This window comes from Octopus sinensis, unplaced genomic scaffold (assembly GCF_006345805.1).
Source record: "Octopus sinensis unplaced genomic scaffold, ASM634580v1 Contig17917, whole genome shotgun sequence".
In the NCBI taxonomy this organism is placed as follows: Eukaryota; Metazoa; Mollusca; class Cephalopoda; order Octopoda; family Octopodidae; genus Octopus; species Octopus sinensis.
This window is the reverse complement of record NW_021835423.1, coordinates 1-12,500: the sequence shown is the minus strand read 5'-3', so window position 1 is coordinate 12,500 and position 12,500 is coordinate 1.

The window sequence follows — 12,500 nt, the reverse complement described above, 5'->3', positions numbered from 1 at the left end:
CCCATTTCAATTTGGAACACTCACGTCGGTTTTATATGACGCAAGGGAAGCAACTCTAAGATGTTATCTTTTAGTTATCTCCCTTAATAAGGTAGTTTAAAGAAAATACACTTTCGTCGCTATTTGCTCTTTTAATCTCTTTTTTCAGTCATTTTACGGCGGCCATGCTAGAGCACCACCTTTAGTCGAGCAAATCGACCAGTACTTATTCTATAGGTGTCTTTTGCCGAACCGCTAAGTTACATCGTGTGTCGTTGCTTCTAAAAAAGTTTTTCATGAAGGCGATTTTGATGTGAAGGGGTGGAAGGAAGATTTTTTTCTGGGTTTACCAGCGGCACATACTGCACATTGTAGCGACCAATTATGCGCTGATCTCTTTTAGAGCAGTCTTTTACAGTGTAATGGTTGCTGTCATCACGACTATTCCAAACACACAAGAAGTGCATATTTTTGATGTATTCTAGCTGCAGTCCTAGGATGAGGTAAATCATCTTTAAATCACCAGAAATATTTCACTTATGAACTGAGTAATTAACTCCTTTCAGAATGAGTTCCATCGATTCATAAGTTTCTTCCATACCGATAGCATGACCCACAGGAATGGAAGGTTTTTCATTACCATTATGTAACAACACAGCTTCGAGGCTAACCTTACTCGAGTCTTTAAACAATCTCCATTCGTTAGTCACATACACTTGTCGTTCTTATCCATTTGGAGGTCCGGACTGAACCAGACCCCGAGCAATTTAACCGGTCCGTCCGTCCAGCGTCCCACTACTGAGCCGCAGTCGGACGGCATGGGTTTGCTTCTCCAGGTGCCGAGTAGCAAACCCACTGACTTTTCCGGGTTAATCTTCGCTCCCCTCACCGTTTCGTATTTTCTTAATGTCTCGCCTATCATCCGGATGTGTTTGTCGCTCGACACTATGACGGTGACATCGTCCGCATGTGCCGACACGCTCGTCCCGCAACCCAGTTCCCGTGGGATGCCCCTCGGTGTCGCCAGCTTTCGCAGTAGCGGCTCGAGAGTCAATACATACAGAAGCGCCTACAGGGGACACCCCTGACGGACCGAACACGTGATGTCAAACGGTTTCGACAGGTGACCGTTCACCCGAATCACCGATCGGATGCCGCTATACAAGGCAGCGATCCAACCACGGAAGACGGGACCGAAGCCAGCCGCCCTGAGGACGGCCGCCAAGTACCGATGGTCGACCCTATCGAATGCTTTAGACTGATCCAAATTTATCAGCGCCCCACCTATGCCAGGATCCTTAACTACCCTGTCCAAAATGTAGCGCATCAGATGGAGGTTGTCATGTATGGTTCTGCCCGGTACGGCGCATGTTTGCGCCCTGTCGACCAGTTTACCAATGACAAGCGCCAACCTCTCGGCTATTACTTTGACCAAAATTTTCAAATCTGCGTTGAGCAGAGTGATGGGCCTGAAATTATCTATAAAATTCCCCTTGTTTGGGTCTTTCTTCAGCAACGTCACTGCACCTCGGCTCACGAAACCGGGAATTCTCCCGTTTTGTTGCCAGTTGCAGCAGACTGATGCCAAGAGGTCGTCAAACAAGTCTGGCATTTGACTATACAGCTCGTAGGGTATACCATCCAATCCAAGCGACTTATCCCTCGCGCAGCCCGCCATCGCATCCCGCACGTCAGCGGCTGTGATGGGACTTTCACAACACTTCGCTTCTCTTGCCGAGAGCCGCGGCGGGTCGGTCAGGTAGGCACTGAAATCCATCCCGCGTTCCGACCCATCACTCGCACCAAACAGTCGAGCAAAGTGCTGCTGAAAGGCCTCACATCCTTTCGGGTTCGAGTAAACTGCATCCCTGTTGATCTATTAGAGACCGAATGGTGGCTCTGTTGCCACGCTGCGCCTCCGCTACCCGGGCCTCTCGCGCAACCTCGATCCCTTCGTTCCTTAAGGCACGCATTTTAGCTCTGACGACGCAACCTTCGTGCTTGGCGTTGAGGTGTTGGTCGAGGGCCATCCTCGCAGCCAACACGTTGGTTGCGCTGCCAGTGGTAAGTGCCTCTTCTAGTTTCTTAACCAGGTCTCCCTCTACTCTGTTTCGATCTATCGCTAATTCCTTGCTAAACCTAATTGATTCCGATTTCATTGCCATTTTCAGGGCGAACCACCAGCGATTGTTAACGACGGCTCCCGTCAGCGCCCTCTTAATTAACTCGCTAATCCGGTTCCTGTAAACCTGTCGCGCTAAGAGCGACGTGTTCAGTTTCCAGTAACCGGGACCCTGTCTATGTGTCTTATCTAAGTCGAGCGTACACGTCACAAATTTGTGATCTGTGTAGCTGACAATTTTAAATTGTGGACATCCTACGCTATCCCTATCCGCTGTCCTGCATAGAATTCTATCTAGATAAGATCTCGACGATCCGACGCGGTTTGTCCAAGTCCACGTTGGTACGTTCGGATTGTCGAGTCGGAACCTGTCAGACAAATGGAAACGTCTGAGTAGGTCTTTGAGGCTCTTACACCCCCTTCTATTCCTATCCATTCCCACATAATCTAGATGCGTGTCCAAGGTAGCGTTCCAATCCCCTACTCACAGTAAAGGTCTAGACGTACCCAGGAAAACCTCTAGACGTCTGAAGAAATCCGCCCGACCCGTTAAGGACGGTGCATAAACTGCCATCAGACGGAATGCACACCCATTTCTGCCATCCACGTCCAAGACAACCAGCCTACCCTCCGGGTCTAGGAATATTGCTCTTACTTTTACATTTAGACTCTTTCGAAAAAGCACCGCGGTACCTCCACCACCCATGTTCGGCAGACAGGGAGAAAAATAAATGTCAAATTGATCGCCAAACATGGACGCGAGGGCCCGCGACTTGATAGCTACTAATTCCACGTTCAGTGACTTGATGTCGTTTAGAAGGTAACCTTGCTTCCAAGCCGACGCCAAGCCACGCTCATTCACACAACCTAATTTAAGCATAATTGACGTTTACGAAAATTGTGTTTCACACACAAACATTGGAAGAGACAAGAGGCAAGAGGGAAGGTCACTTACTCATTTCGAAAGTTTCATTTTTTTTCTTCTTCTTTTGTAGTGTCTTTGATGAGGTGTTTGTATAGTTTTTTGGAGAGGTAACGTTGAAACCCGCCTACCGCATTTGGAAATATTGTTTTCAGTGTATGGTGTTGTGTTTGTGTTATGTGTACAATTTTTATGTGCTTCGGTGGTGTGGTGCGCGGATGATTGTTTGTCTTAAAGTCATCTTCACAGATGTCTGTGTTGGATGCAATCTAATCCATTAATTTTTTATTGTCTGTGTCTATTGCAGTTAGTTGTGTGTATGGTTTTGCGGGTTCATTGATTTTTTGATTGTCCAGGGGGATGCTGTCCGGAGTTAGATATCTCCCTGCTGTACTTCCTTGTTTGGTGGGCTTTTTTGATTTTTTCCTTTTACCCCCTGTGGCTATTTGCCATTCCGTCGAACTTTCGTCGTCCGACGTATCAGAAGAGGGTAAAGGCAAAGCATTTGTGTTACTATGTATGCTTGTAGAAATTGTTGATGTTTTGTGCGGTGTTTGTGTTGTTATGGTGTTAGGGGTAGAATTTGTCTTCTCGTCACTGATTTCTGTCTTTTTAATTGTCGTCCTCGGTGTTGGTGTTGGTCTATCTTTTGGTTCAGCATGATAAATTGGTTGCGTCGTCAACGGTGATTTTGTTGGTACTGTTTCTTTTCTTGGTGATGTTGTTGGGGTTTGTTTGCTGGTTTGTTGTTTTTCTTCTTGGCATTGTTCCATAATTCAGTGTGTTGGTGTTGGTGTTGGCAACAAGGGTTTTTTATTTGTTTTCTGATTTGTTCTTTCTTGTTTTTTCTGTGCCAGAGTGCACTTGGCAATTAAATGCTCTGGGCTGCCACAGTTGTAGCATCTAGGCTTCTTGCCTTCTGCCACAATATATAGGCTTTGCCCATTTTCTAGGTGGATCCTATCGGGTAGGCTCTCGATAGAGGCCCCCTCAATCTGGATGGTCACTACTACTGTTTTTCCACCCCAATTGTCGTTTAGGTACACGGCTGTTTCTAAAATATTGATCTTTTTCAAATGGTAACAGATTGCCCCTGTTATCCATTTGTTCGGGATCTCGGGGGGTACATTTTTAATAGTAATTCTACTCACTCTCTGGCCTTTGAAATAAGGTACCATTTTGATATCATCATTTTCCAAAGACTCCGTAGAGTGAGGTTTTGCCATTTCCTGGTTAGGGAAGCGGACCACAACTGTGTTAAACTGGGGACCCCAGTTTATATATTCTTTTTTTTTAATTATGCTTTTTAAACACTTTTCTATATCCGTTTTTGTAATCTGTTCATTTTGTTTTTTGTTTTTTCTTATAATTTTATATATAATTGTCTTATTTTCTATTTGTTCCTTTATGTGTTGAGGTGTATGCAGCACTAAATCTTGCCCACGGGTTGTAAAGAGAGCTCTCGTTTCTATTAGCTCTTCATTTGTAAATGTTACTATTTCCTTCTTCTGACGCAGAGTGTCTGCGAAATTTACTGGTGTTGTTGATTTTTTATATTAACATCTTCACTATTAGATAGTAAGATATTTATTTCATTTTCATTGTTGTTCTTGTTGTTGTTTTTCTTAATAGTATTCGCGTGAGTTTCATTTTTATCATTTATGTTGGTCGTGGTGTAGTGGTGGTTGTGGTGGAGGTGGTGGTGGTAGTAGTAGTAGTCTCGTTGTTGTTGTTGTTGTTAGTGGTGGTGGTGGTGGTGGTGACAGGGCTGTTACCGCAAGTGGTTGCAGCGTTCACTACCACGTCATTCAGGTTTGCACTTTGCGTGCATGAGTTCTTTTTTTCTCCTAGCGTTTCCAGACTAGGAAAATGCTGGTCCATAAAGGAACGCGACCAGCGTTCTACAATAAAATTTCTCGACATTTTTTAATGTCGAGAAGAAAATTACACAAATTAAATAGGGTTGAAACTGCCCCTAGGGGCAAATTCCTCCCTTGGAAAAGCACTCAAACGAAAGTTGGGTGCCTTACACACCTTATTTACAAAAATGTACACAAAATATGGGCTATAAATAGTCAAAATAAGCGATTACCTTCGGAGCCGAAGTGACAGCACGTCCGTAGATGGATAGATAGATAGATAGATAGATAGATAGATAGATAGATAGATAGATAGATAGATGGATAGGAAGAAAGAGAATGATAGAAAGGGGCAAAGAGGAAGTAGAAAATGAGAAAAAAGGAGAGTGAGAAGGGGTGATGGATGAAGGAAGAGCCGTAGATTACGAGACAAAGAGGAAAGAAAAGAAAGATGGAAACATAAATGGGGGAAGAGAGAGGGAGACTGGGATCTAGTAATATGCATGTGAAAGAGAGGTGAAGCTAGAAAGTAATGAGGGAGAAGGTTTGAAGGGGGAGAAGGGAAAGTGAAGGAGACTTCTACGGATGGGAGCAGTATGAGATAAGATAGTAACAGCACTGGCAGTAGTAGCAGTACTAATATCATCATCATCATCATCATCAGCATCAGCATCAGCATCATCATCATCATCAGCAGCAGCAGCACTAGTAGCAGTTCTAATAGTAACAATGCAGCAGTAAAAGCAGAGACATAAACAGAAGCATCAATAATAACAACAACAGCAGCAACAACGTCAATAATAGGAGTAACAGAGGCAACAGGAACAGGAGTAGCAGCAGCCGCAGCAGCAGCAGCAACGGTGATAAACTAGATTCTGGAGAGTATTGTGAAAATCAGTAGAAGTCCAAGGAGACCAGCCAGTAACCTCAACAACAACAACAACAAGAAGAAGACTTCTAGCAACAATAACCACAACATTATCATGAACAACAACAACAACAACCATTAGCAACACAAGCCAATGAAGGAGCTGCTATATAGCCTGAACATCCGGCTAGAAAAAGCAACCAAATCTTCCTCAGATCACACTCCAAAGAGAAAGGCATACGTTAGACAGTGTGGCAATAAACTAAATAAAAGCACAGGATGTCATGGTTGGAATGGCAGTGATCATAGGTCTGTTGATCAGAGTTAACCTTAGGCTAAATAACAACCACAGTGATATCAAGAAGCCAATGAGGAAACTTGAGCCAATGAGAAAGCTTCTATGTGGTCACTAAATCAGCCTGAAACAACAGCAAAACGTCCCTTAAATCACATCCTACTTTTTGAAAAAAGAAAAGAGTACGCTGGATAATGTACTCTTATACATAACTCTATAAAGATGGGCAGTTACAGTTGGGTCACTGCTAATCCTGGTTAGCGTACATTACTCTGTAAGAAGCATAAGGCCAGTTTTCTGGTTTCTCTGGGGCATATATTCCTCCCTGAATGGGGTGATGCTCCATTGTAGGATGATTCATTTTTACTAGTTGAGTGGACAGGAGCAGCATGGAATAAAGGGCTTTGCTCAAGAACATAATGCATCACCCGGTCCAGGATTCAAAACCACAATCTTACGATCATGTGTCCAACACCCTAACCACTAAGCCATGTACCTCCCCAACTTCTAATTATAGAGCTGTTGAACCATGGTTAACCTGGGTGAAACATCAACAATAGCAACATGAACCCTACTAAAAAAAAAATACTTCTATCTCTCTCTCTCTCTCTGCTCTGAGTTCAAATCCTGCTGAAGTCATCTTAGCCTTTCATATTTTCAAGGTTGATAAGAAGCACCAAGCTTGAATACCAGGCTTGAATGATGAATTGAGAGAAAAGTAAGAATTTGGGGCCAAATGCCTTACTGTATTTATTCTGGTTCTTTGCATTCTGGAATGAAACCTTCATAAGGCCTGCTTACATTATAGATTGAATCTGTCACCTGATTTAAAATCATTACTTGGCATCTTGTTTGCATTCAATGGGTGTATCTTTGCGATCCAGAAAAGAAAGCTCAGCCCTTGGAATGGTGTTGCATTTCTTCTCCAAGAGCTAAGAAGTTTAAGAGATAGTTATCGACACAGAAAAACCTGGTGGCTGTTTTCTGGAATGACAAGGGCGTCGGTCTCCTTGATTTTCTGGAATGTGCCTGAAGTGTGAACAGAGAACATCGAGACACTCAAAAGGCTTAGAGAAGCCATTAGAGGAAGAGGCTGACCAAGAATCTGAACAAGAAGAGCTGAACAATAACAAATGACTCAAGTTTATTATGACAATGCACAACTGCACAAATCTTTAGCAACAAATCAAGTAATCAGCCAATTAGGCTGATCAGTGATCGCCATCCACCGTACTGACTGGATCTGGCCCTCTGACTTCCACCTCTTTGGTCCATTGATGATATTGATGAGATGAAAGTGGCTGTACCAAAGTGACACCAACAGTGCACACCTGAATCTTTTCAAAGATGATCTGAGTGTCGGGTTCAGCAATAGAGCAGATGTATCCCATGCAATGGAGACTGTGCTGAATCGTACTTTTGCATAAAGTATTATTCACTCTAATAAAGCATTATTCACTAACATGTGTACTTTGGATCACCTATGTTAATCAATAAAAACAATTTTTCCCACTTTTGCACTAGATTTCTTATAACTTTCATATATTTGTTGCATATAGGTGAATCAAAAGAAAATCTCACACACATACATCCACACATCCACACACACACATATATCATCATTTCTTTATATTTACTTTTTAAGTATGTTTTCCCAAGTTAGCATGGATTAAATATTGTTGGCAGAGTTGTACAGTTGGATGCCCTTCCTCTCACTAACCCTTGCCTAATTTTCAAGTAAGAGAGATATACACACATACAGATGTGTGTGTGTGTGTGCGCACGTGCATGTGTTAATGTTTGTTTTTATGCTCACTTATAATAAAAACAATTACACGTTAATCTGATGGATTCCTCTATACTCTTGTAGAGAACAAATTTATTATTCTTAAATAAGAATATTATTGATGGCGATTTTGAAGTTTCAGCCAGTTAAAGCTATTGTTGGACTGTCCAACCATGGCTTCACAGGCTAAAACTTCAAAGTCACTGTCAATAATATTCTTGTTTAAGAATAATAATAAGAATAATCCATTCTACTGAAGGCACAAAAACCTGAAATTTGGTGGGAGGGGAGTAGTTGATTGCATCGACCCCCAGCGTTCCACTGGTACTTAATTTATCAACCCTGAAAAGATGAAAGGCAGCTGACCATAGCAGAATTTGAACTCTGTATGTAAAGACAGATAAATTACTACAAAGCATTTTGCCTGACATGCCAAAGATTCTGCCAGTATGTTGCCTTATGTAATAATAATAATAATAATAATAATAATAATAATAATAATAATAATAATAATGCCCTGATGCAGTACCAGACAGTGGCTCTCGTGGCTTCTGATCTTAACTGATTGGAAGTGTTATCATGTACATTGTTTTGTCTTGGTATAAAAGATGGGCTACAGCAAATATTCTGCTCAATATCACAGATTTGCTTGTCAGTTGTTTGACCTTAACCAGTTGAGCATGTCCCTTAGTGGCTGACGATATGTGCATCTCTGATCACGAGCAGAAGTAGTGGGGGAGCATCATAGCCATGTGTTGAGAGGGATTCTTTGGGGTTTGAATAGTTCACCTCTGGAAACATGGGTGGTTCTTTCAACATCCTTAAACAACCCTTATTCAGGGACTGTTTGAGCGGGATGGGCTACTCAACCTGAAGAAAATTCTAACTGGGCCCCACCTGCAAGGTCATGTGCTGTTTATCTTGATATGAGATCACCATGTCGCGCACGTATGGTTGTGATGCATGTGCCTGGTGTACCTTTATCAGACGGGTAGTCATGATGGGTATATTGGGCTTCGTATATTTTACCCCAGTGTCACTTTGATGGCATGAACTGCTCTCTCACTCAACAATAATAATAATAATAATGATAATAATAATAATAATAATAATAATAATAATAATGATAATAATAATAATAATAATAATATATAATAATAATATATAATAATAATAATATAATAATAATAATAATATATAATAATATGATAATAATAATATGATAATAATAATGATAATAATAATAATAATGATAATAATAATGATAATAATAATAATAAAATAATAATAATAATGATGATAATGATAATAATAATAATAATAATAATGATAATGATAATATAATAATAATAATAATAATAATAATAATAATGATAATAATAATAATAATAATAATAATAATGATAATGATAATAATAATAATAATAATGATAATAATAATGATGATAATAATAATAATAATAAACAACGTAAACCTAGCCGTCACTGAACTAGCCACTGAAACAAAAAAAAGTGATATCACTGAACTAAATGACTTGATATCGCAGCAGCCACTGCAGCCACAAAAGAAGCTGGATACTCACCCAAACCCGCCCAAACAGGAGTACCACCACCCAAACACCCTGTGGATAAATAACATCCAAAACAAAATTAAAAAAATTAGAAAAGACCGTCGATTCTTAATGAAATCAGCAAACAAGCAACGCTACTGAGCAACAAAAAGAGAACAAAAATACTCCGCAAATATAACACCACAGAAAAATTTGCCGGAGATAAAAAAAGCTGAAGCAAGATATCCTTGCCAAAGCTCAAAGGATCCGCCGGTACGAGAAACGCCAACGCTTCTTTGAACAGAACAAAAAGTCAACTCCGACCCCAAAAAGTTCTACCAAGAACTGGGCAAAAATAAAATAGAAGTTACTGCAGCACCAACGGCAGAAGAATTGGAAGAATTCTGGAAGAAATATGGTCGGCGCGAACGAACAGCCAAAAAAAAGGAGTATGAAAATAACAAACTCGGCATCTGAACAACTTTGGACCCCCATAACAACTGAAGAGGTCACCCAGGCACTGCAAAAACTAAGCAACTGGAAGGCACCTGGGCATGACAAGATCCCCAACTTCTGGTTGAAATATCTAACAGGAATGCACAAAAAGCTGGCTGAAAACTTTAACAGCATACTAGCAGAGCCAGAGACAATGCCTGAATGGCTCACGAAGGGGAAAACCATCTTAATTCCCAAATGAAATGAAACAACAAAACCAGAAAACTACAGACCAATAACCTGCCTCCCTACTATGTTCAAGGCATTTACTGCAGTGATATCGCAAAGGCTGAACAAGCACCTGGACGAAAACAAACTGTTCCCAGAAGAGCAGAAAGGATGCCGCAAGGGCTCATATGGCTGTAAAGATCAACTAATGATTAATAAAGCCGTAACTGAAGACAGCCACAGAAAGAAGAAAGGCCTCAGTATGGCCTGGATTGACTACAAAAAGGCGTTCGATAGCAGCCCCCACACATGGATCCTCGAAACACTAGCCATTAACAAAGTAGCACCAACAATCATAAAATTCATAGAGCACTCTATGAATAAAAGGCAAACAGTCCTACACCTCCAAACAAAAGAGGGACTCATGAAAACCAAAGACATCCCCATTAGAAGAGGAATATTCCAGGGAGTCACGCTCTCTCCACTCCTTTTCTGCTTGGCACTGTCACCTCTATCTGATATGCTAAATAGAACTGGATGCGGATATAAATGTTACGGCAAAACGATCAGCCACCTTTATATATGGATGACCTAAAACTATACGCTGCAAATGACAAACAGCTGGAAACACTATTAAAGACAGTTCATGGATTTACCAAGAAATAGATATGAAATTTGGATTAGAAAAATGCGCCAAAGTAACCATGAAAAGAGGAAAACTAGTTAAGAGTAACAACATCACACTAGATAAAACCAATGAAATAAAAGAATTAGACCAAAGCCAAACTTACAAATACTTAGGAATCCATGAACTAGATAAGACACAACACACACAAATGAAAGAGAAAATAAAAAAAGAATATTATAGACGAGTTAGATCAATACTAAACACAGAGCTCAATGCCAAAAACAAGATAATAGGTATCAACACTTTAGCTGTCCCAGTTATAAGTTACAGCTACAATATCCTTAACTGGACACGAAATGAACTGTCCAAAATAGATAGGAAAACAAGAAAAATACTGACAGGATCTAGGATGCATCACCCAAAATCTGACATAGAAAGACTATATATACAACGTATAGAAGGTGGTAAAGCCTTATACAGCTGGAAAACTACTATAAAATAACCACCATAGGACTGCAAAAATACCTACTTCAGAAGGAAGGAAAACTGATCCAGATAGCAGCAAAACACGAGCAAAACAAAAAACTGTTCTCAGAATTTAAGGAAGCTGACAAATACAACAAGAAATCATACCACCTAATAAACACAAAGAAGAAGAAGAAGATGATGAAGAAAACAACAAAAGCTATAAAACAAATGAAATCCAAACTAAAAATAGAACAGCAACGAGCCATGATAAAACGATGGCAAGAAAAGCCCCTTCATGGTAAATACTGCACTAAACTAAACGCAAAAGAAATAGACAAAGAAAAATCCCAGCAATGGTTGAGAAGCTCAGGACTCAAAGCAGAAACAGAGGGATTTTTAATTGCAGCACAAGACCAAAGCCTCCCCACCAGAAATTACCAAAAACATGTAATGAAAAGAAATATTACAAGTAACTGCAGCAGAAATGTGGAGATGGACAAGAAACAATAATCATATTATCTCTAGCTGCCCAGTCCTGGCTAAGAAGGAATATATTCACAGACATGACAGAGTTGGAACCTACATACATTGGAAGCTATGCCAACATTATGGAATAACAACAGAAAAAAGATGGTATAGGCACACACCAGAAAAGGTCACAGAAAACGAGAAAGCAACCATACTCTGGGATACGCCGATACACACAGATAGAGAAATTAAGGCCAACAGACCAGATATAGTTGTCAGAGATCATGAAGAAAAAAAGTGCTTTCTAATTGATGTATCAATACCGGCAGATGACAACGTGTCTCTAAAAGAAATGGAGAAACTCTCAAAATACAAAGACCTGGAAATAGAGGTAACTAGAATGTGGAACCTGAAAACAGAAACAATTCCTATCATAGTAGGTGCATTAGGCATGATAAAAAAATATTCAGACAAATACATAACAAAAACACCAGGACTTACAAACACATATAACATACAGAAAATTGCACTACTAGGCACTGCACACATCCTAGGCAGAACACTTTCCATACAATAACCATCAGAGCATCACAACAATCACAGCACATACCCAAGGCACACAGAGCTGCGCTCGGTAGTGAAGTGAAAGCACGCTATAAAAATAAAACTACTGAATAATATAATAATAATAATAATAATAATAATAATAATAATAATAATAATAATATAATAATAATAATAATAATAATAATAATAAGAAGAAGAAGAAGAAGAAGAAGAAGAAGAATAATTTATTTCTTTATTGCCCACAGGGGGACTAAACTTGAGGGGACAAACAAGGACAGACAAATGATTAAGTCGATTACATCGACCCCAGTGATTAACTGGTACA